Source organism: Arvicola amphibius, chromosome 5 (assembly GCF_903992535.2).
Source record: "Arvicola amphibius chromosome 5, mArvAmp1.2, whole genome shotgun sequence".
NCBI lineage: Eukaryota > Metazoa > Chordata > Mammalia > Rodentia > Cricetidae > Arvicola > Arvicola amphibius.
In genome coordinates, this window is record NC_052051.1 from 111,839,072 (window position 1) to 111,847,521 (window position 8,450).

Consider the following 8,450-nt stretch of genomic DNA (forward strand, 5'->3'; position numbering starts at 1 on the left):
GGCCCTAGATAAGAAGAGGACTGATGTGGCCTCTGCGCCCTTCCCTCCCTTCTCCTGCCCAGGGGGGAGCTGGCTCCTGATCTGTAATGCACTTTAAATGGAGTTGTGCTACGTTTTTATCTATATCTGCCCTGCTAGTTTTACAGGAGAACTGTGAAAGCAAACATCGGGCTACCCAGCCATTGTACAGGGCCTGTTGGCTCCCAACCCCACCCCCATCCCTAAGTACCAAGCCTCCCCTCCAATGAGGTCAGGAAACCTGCAGCTGGGGAGCTAGCTGGTGGCCTCAACTTTCCACTTCATTCTTTTTGCTTTTCGAGACAAGGTTTCTCTGTAGCTTTGAAGCCTGTCCTGGAACTAGCTCTTGTAGACCAGGCTGGTCTTGAACTCACAGAGATCCGCCTGCCTCTGCCTCCCGAGTGCTGTGATTAAAGGCATACGCTACCACAGCTCGGCTTTCCACTTTATTATTGAAGGAGTTTCAAAAGTAATTTACAAAGCAAAAGGAAACAATTTCAGGTGGTCAGGATGCTAGGAATGGACCAAGTTCCAAGATCTCACAAAGATGTGGGTTGGCCAAAGGGTACCCCAATACACTTTCCCAGCACCCAAACTATGTCCAATTCATTGACGAAGCGTACCAAAAGTATCTTTCCAATACTGTTCCCATAGAATAACCAAGAATTTGGGGACTGTCTGGCATGGTGGCACACACTTTTAATCCCAGCATTCAACAGGCAGACAGGTGAATCTCTGCGAGTTTAATGCCAGCCTGGTCTACATAGTGGGAAATCTAGCTTTTAAAATAAATGCAGGAACAAGGTCAGGCAAATTAATTCGAGATGCCCACTTTCACCTGAAAGAGACCAGCCTTTTATGATGGCAAAAGAGGTGCCCAAGGCATTATTTCTGCCTGAGTTTACCATCCCTGCATTAAAAGGTTAGGGAGGGTTGAGGAAACCTCTGCAAATAAATATAACTCCAAGACTAATTTTGACTGCCCCCAGCATGCTCTTCCCATCAGCCATGTCTCAGACTGCCAACACCTGTGAAGCATGTGGCATAGCCCTTAGGAAACTTGTAGATGGTGACAAACGAGCCAGTCAATGTCTACAGAGATGATATTAGCCATCAGTCAAGGTCTTCTTGAGATCGACTACATGCACAGCTTTGGCTAGTATAAAGTGATTAAGACACAATCACAGCCTTGGGAGGCCTTACAATCTACTGACTGGTGCCCAAAGGTCCAAAGTCCCTTATCTTAATGCACTAGCATTTGCAATGTTGATTTTCTCCCCTCTGAGTAGGCTAATGGATTGTGTGTTCTGCCATATCCCCTCCTGGTTGAACTGCTGGGGGCCAGCCCCAACCGTTGACAGGTTCTAAGAGGAGAGGAGGAGGTGAGGAAGATGAGCCAGGCATGGTGGTTGGGAGAATCTTGCAGCCTCACTGACTAGCAGCCAGAATGTTTCTTTATTTATACAGAATTCAGTAAGTAGGGATAGATTTATGTTGTTCCAAAGCATAGGTTGTATAATTTTTGGTTTTGAACATGTGTTTCACTTCCTCTTGTGCATTTTTTACTTATCATTGATAAACTGTGACAGAACAGTTTTACAATCATTTTCCCTCAAGTTTAATCATCACTGAGTTATCTTTTGTGGCTACAAGGATCCTCTACCAATACAAAATCTCTAAGTCAACCCTGGCAGATTGCTATGTCCCAAACAATGTATTATTAACTCTTTTTTTTTTTTTTTTGGTTTTTTGAGACAGGGTTTCCCTGTAGTTTCTAGAGCCTGTCCTGGAACTAGCTCTTGTAGACCAGGCTGGCCTCGAACTCAGAGATCCGCCTGCCTCTGCCTTCCGAGTGCTGGGATTAAAGGCGTGCACCACCACCGCCTGGCTTTGTATTATTAACTCTTAATAGTCAAAGTACCCAAGAACAATGCTCAGGCCAAATCTGCTGCAGTTAGTATTCAAATTCTGACATAATACAATGTTTATATTTTATTTATTTACAGAATTTGTTTATATGTTGAATCCTGGCTTTTGTTTTTGGTATTGTTCTTTGGTCATAAGACATGATAGTGTCTCTGCATGAGCTAACTTTTTAAGAAAGGGAGGTACTGCCGGGCGATGGTGGCGCACGCCTTTAATCCCAGCACTCGGGAGGCAGAGGCAGGTGGATCTCTGTGAGTTCGAGACCAGCCTGGTCTACAAGAGCTAGTTCCAGGACAGGCTCCAAAGCCACAGAGAAACCCTGTCTCGAAAAACCAAAAAAAAAAAAAAAAAAAAAAAAAAAAAAAAAAAAAAAAAAAAAAAAAAAAAAAAAAGGGAGGTACTGACATCTCATTTCTTTTTGAGACAGGGTCTCTCTGTAGCTTTGGAACCTGTCCTGGAGCTAGCTCTTGTAGACCAGACTGGCCTCGAACTCACAGAGATCCACCTGCCTCTGCCTCCCCAGTGCTGGGATTAAAGGCGTGCACCACCATTGCCTGGCTGTATTTATTTATTTACTACATAGTGAGTAGTTAATAGCACACATTATAGATTGCCTAGGTTCAGGGTTCTCTCCAGCGCCTTGCAGAGTGACAATAACAAGTCAATTTTCTGCGCTCTGTTTCTTCATCTGTAAAGTTAAGGGCATTATACTATATAAGGTTATGAGCTGAGTGCATACTGGATGTAGGTTCAGCAAATGACCTCAGCAGAGTGAGAGCTGAGGGAACTGCATCGTCTCAGGTGGAGTACAGGAGCTAACTATTCTGGCCAGCTCCCACCACCCGGTCTGCCGATTTGGAACAAGAAGGGGCAGTATTTCTTTCTTTGGCTGGATATGGTAGTTTTTGGTTTGGTTTTGAGACAGGGTCTCAAGTAGCTCCAGCTGCCTTCATCTCTACATGCCTTGTCAGTTTTTTTTAATAGTTATTTATTTATTTATTTATTATGTTTACAATATATGCCTGCAGGCCAGAAGAGAGCAGCAGACCTCATTACAGATGGTTGTGAGCCACCATGTGGTTGCTGGGAATTGAACTCAGGACCTCTGGAATAGCAAGCAATGCTCTTAACCGCTGAGCCATCTCTCCAGCCCCCGCCTTGTCAGTTTCTTAAGGGCAGCAATTCTATCACGTTTAAACACTGTTGGCACCAAGAATTGACAATTCTATATATACATGTTAGAAAGAATTGTCCTTTCTTTTTTCCTAGACAGGGACTTTCAATGTAGACCTGGCTGACCTGCAGCTGACTATGTAGACCAGGCTGGCCTTAAACTTGCAAAAAATTCTCCTGCCTCTACCTCCTGAGTGCTGAGATTTATAGGCAAAGTACCACTTCATCCACCTCGTGGTACTTTGGGTAATATTTGCCTGAACTGAGAAATAATAGCTTATGCTGATGGAGGAGGGTCATCTGTCTATGTGTTACTTTCATTGGTTAATAAACTGCCTTGGCCCTTTGATAGGACAGAAAATTAGGTAGGTGGAGTAGACAGAACAGAATGCTGGGAGGAAGAAGGCAGTGAGGCAGTCACCTCACTGACTCTCCTCTCCAAGACAGACACAGGTTAAGATCTTTCCCGGTAAGCTACCACCTCGTGGTGCTACACAGATTACTAAATATGGGTTAAAGCAAGATGTGAGAATTAACCAATAAGAGTCTGAAACTAATGGGCCAGGCAGTGTTTAAAAGAATTCAGTTTCCGTGTAATTATTTTGGGTAAAGCTAGCCGGGTGGCAGGAAGCAGCCCTCTGCTGCTCCATCTACATCATGCCTAACAATAAGTTCCTAATAAGGTTAGCCAGGCACTGAGCTGACACTGATAACTACTCATTCTTTACTACCTGACAAATATCAGGTAGTTCAAGGCCACCAGTGAGAGCTATGCCCCTACAAAGCCTTGTGATTTAGTGTCTGCCCTTGGTCTATTTTTCTAAGCCTAAACCACACGAGTGCTCAAGAACCTACATATACAATACAGATTTAAAGCCCACTACACCACCCACTCCCAAAAGGCACACTGTTATAGGATGAGGATTTGGTAACATCAAAATTTATGAAGTATGGGAGGGATACAAGGGCAGGTAGGGGAAAATCAGAATGTATTATGTGTGTTGTGATGAAGTCAAAGAACGAATTTAATCTTTTAGGTCCTTATCAATGCTGCATAAAATCCTGAAAACGGGGCCGAGCAGTGGTGGCGCACACCTTTAATCCCAGCACTTGGGGAGGCAGAGGCAGGTGGATCTCTGTGAGTTTGAGGGCAGCCACTACAGAGCAAGTTCCAGGACAGACTCCGAAGCTACACAGAGAAACCCTGTCTCAAAAACCAGAACAACAAAAGAACAAAAAACAAAAACACAGAAACAAACAAACAAAAAACATGAAGAACAACTATTTACTACTTTACCGTTTTTGTTCACTTGTGTGTATGTGCACGCACACACATGTTGTTACATGTACTCTTGAGTATCCCCGGCTGCCCATGAACTCACTAAGTAGCCAAGGATGATCTTGAGATTCCAATCCTCTGCCTCTAGCTCCGTAGTGCTGGAATTATAGCTGTGGCCACACCCAGGACTTTGTGGGTATGAGACATGCTGCTGAACTACACTCCCAGACCCTTTCCCTTATGAGACAGGATTCCATGTAGCCCAGGCTGGCCAATACTGGGATTATAAGTGTGCTGTGCTATCATACCTGCCTTTCTGTTTTTGTTTGAGACAAATCTCACATTAGTTCAGACTAGTTTAGGGCTATGCAATCCAGACTGGTCTCAAACTCTAGGCAATCCTCCTTCCTGCTTGTCTGGAGCGCTGGGATTACAGGTGTGAGCCATGTGGGGGCAGCTATGTGGTTTGGCTATCCTCTCTGTTCCTCAATTTCTCTCCATAGGATTACTGTGAAAATTAGTTTGTATGTATGCAATGAGATTAGACAGTCTTGCATGCAGCTGCAAAGTGCTATTAGTATTTTTGAAAGTAATATGAATTTGACAATCCAGTCCCAATATAGAGGGAGATGAAAAATCTTGGGGCATCTGGGAGGTGGGGACCCACACCTTTAATCCCAGAATTTGGGGAAGCAGAGGCAGGTGGATAATCTATGAGTTCAAGGCCAGCCTGGTCTACAGAGTGAGTTCCAGGACAACTAAAGCTATACAAGAGAAACCCTATCTCAAAAATCAAAAATAAATAAATAAGATTACTGAAACGTGAATACATAGACACCAGTATCTTATTGGGGCTTGGATCTACCTCTCCGGGACAGCAAGGTGTCCAGAGTGCCCCCCCACCCACCCAGTTGGGTGTTTTGAGTACTTTCTTCCTCAGGCTACTGGATCCTGGCTCGGCCCTGGCACTTGTAAGCGCGGAACCGGGAACGGTACCTTCCCCTCGGGGCCCTCACTCTCAGAGGCCAAGTTCAAGGGCTTAGTGGCAATGGAGGTAGCATTCATTTCCACAGAAGCTGGAGTCGAGGCTCAGGCTGTCTTTGAGAATGCAGCAGTGCCCTCTGCTGGGAAGCCTGCATTCAACAAGAAACAGTCTGGTCACAGCCCTCTTTATTAGTGGTTTACATCAAGAATGTTGTCCTGTTCCAGAATATGGGAAGATTTCTTTTTTTTTTTTTTTTGTCTCTAGTCTAGTTTTAGAGTGCTTCCTCCTTTCCTAAACTTGGATTCTCAGTCACTAGACACAGAGCTATGTGTCTCACCCCACGATGAAAGCTGCCCACCTAAAGAGCTCTGGCAATGTCCGGAGCACTGTGGAAGGTTTGAAAGGTCTTCCTGAAGTCCAGCTGATCTTCCCTTGCACTTCTACCTTTTCTTTCTTCTTATTTATTATTGTTGTTGTTCTTATGTTTTTAAAGACGGGGTTTCTCTGTGTAGCCCTGGCTGTTCTAGGACTCACTCTGTGGACCAGGCTGGCCTCGAACTCAGATCCACGTCCCTCTGCCTCCCAGTGCTGGCATTAAGGGTGTATCACCACGCCCAAGCTCCTGTACTGCTATCTGCATCTTCATATATCACAAGTCTCTATTTTCAACTAACCTAGGTTCTACACTTTATCCTTGAGATTTAAAATGGAATGGAATTTGAAAAATAGAAAAACAAAATCCCAGCTACAGACAAGGAAATTATAAGACCAACTCAGAGCTGCCACCTCTGCCTAGGACACTTTTATTTATTTTAAAGATTTATTTATTTATTATGCATACACTGTGCTGCCTGCAGGCCCGAAGAGGCCACCAGATCTTAATACAGATGGTTGTGAGCCACCATATGGTTTCTGGGAATCAAACTCAGAACCTCTGAAGAACAGGAGGTGCTCTCAACCACTGAGCCATCTCCCCAGCTCCAACCCACCAAGGACACTTTTAGGCAACTCTGTCAAGAAAGCAACTAAATGACTTTTCTTTTCTCTTTTTGGTTATTGTTGTTGTTGAAGACAGGCTTTCTCCGTGTAGCACTGGCTGTCCTGGATATCCGGAGCAGGAGCTGACACAGAGGCCACGGAGGAACACTGCTTACTGACTTGCTCAGCCCGCTTTCTTCTTTAACCCAGGACCACCAGCACAGGAGAACCACCTAGAGTAAGCTGGGCCTCCCACATCAATCACCAATCAAGAAAGGCTGTGCAGACTTGCCTATGGCCGAGCTTGTGGAGCGCTTTCTCATTAAGAGTCCCTCTCTCCACATGACCCTAGCTTCTGTCAAACAGCACTGAAAACTAGCCAGCACAGCTGGTGAGATGGCCCAGTGTGTAAAGGCATCGCCTCCAAGCCTGATGTCCCAAATTCAGTTCCAAGTCAGGTGGTAGGCAGAAATCAACTCCTGCAATTTATCCTCTGATCTCTGCATGATTACCACGGCACGTGTGTGTATGAATATTTTTAGATTTATGAGTGTTTTGCCTCCATGTCTGTATGTGCATCACATGTGTGCCAGATGCTTCCAAGAAGAAGGAGTCAGATACCCTGGAACTGGGATTAGAGACAGTTTGTGAGCCACCATGTGAATGTCTTCCACAAGAGCAACAAGTGTTCTTAACCACTGAGCCGTCTTTTCAGTTCTTTAAAAAAAAAAAAAACCAAAAAGACAAATCAAAGGAAAAAAATTGCAAAGTGTCCACCATATGTGGGTGCCCATGGAGGCCACAGGAAGGCATCGACTCCCCTGGAGCTGGAGTTACAGTGGCTACTGATGACAGTGCTGGGAGCTGAACATGGGTCCTCTGGAGGGACAGCAACTGCTCTTAACTGCCAAGCCACCTCTCCAGCCTCTTGCCATCTTAAAGCCATGGTCTTGTGTAGCCTGTGCTGATAAGCACCCAAGAGTGACACGGACTTTCTAATTTCCCTTCCCTTATCTCCAGTAGCTGGGATTACAGGCATGTAGCCAGCATGCCCATTCGTGTGGTTCTGGAGACTGAACCCGGGAATTCACGTATACTAGACAAGTGCTCACCAAACTAGTCACTCCAGACGGGCCCGAGCTAGAGTGAAGTCATTTCAAAAATAAAAATGAGAAACGGGCTGGTGAGACGGCTCAGCAGTTAAGAGCACTTGCATCCACATGGTGGCTCACCATCATCCCCAACTCCAGCTCCAGGTGTGTTCTAGTGTCCTAGGATGGTCTCGGCATCTTCTGTCAGGCACACACACACACACACACATACACACACACACCATTCATACACATAAATTAATTTTAGAAAATTTCAAAGAAAAGACAATGAAAAAGTTCACCACAGACCTGCATCTTGTCCACGAGCTCATTGTTAGTGAATCCCAGGTTTGAGACCTAACATTCACCAACTTCCTGCCCTGGCCTCTTAGGGATACAAACCTTCCTTAGCTCCAGAGCAACGGCTACAGTGCCTCAAGGTGCATCAGATGACCTGAGGAGGAACGTTTGCCCTGATGATTTTGTGAAATAAGATCTCAAGTAGCCGAGGTTGGCCTTGAACTTCAGGTCCTCCTAGGTCCACCTCATCAGGTACTCAGATTACAGGCATTTGCTCCACACTTGAAAGTTGTTTTTTTCCTGAAACATGTTTTCTCTGTGTAGCCCTGGCTATCCTGGAATTCACTCTGTAGACCATGCTGACTCCAAACTCACAGAAATCCACCTGCCTCTGCCTCCCGAGTGCTGGGATTAAATGTGTGCACCACCACCACTACCACTGGCAACAATCCCAGCACTCAGGAGGCAGAGGCAGGTGGATCTCTGTGAGTTTGGGGTCAGCCTGGTCTACAGAGTGAGTTCCAGGACAGGCTCCATAGCTACTAGGAAACCCTGTCTCAAAAAAAAAATAATAATAATAGTAATATATAAATTTTTTTAAAACTCTGAAATGAGGAATAAGTATTTTATCTGTATATGCATGCATACATGTGTGTGTATACAGGTATATACTGAATGGTTCACTAATCTGTGCATTATC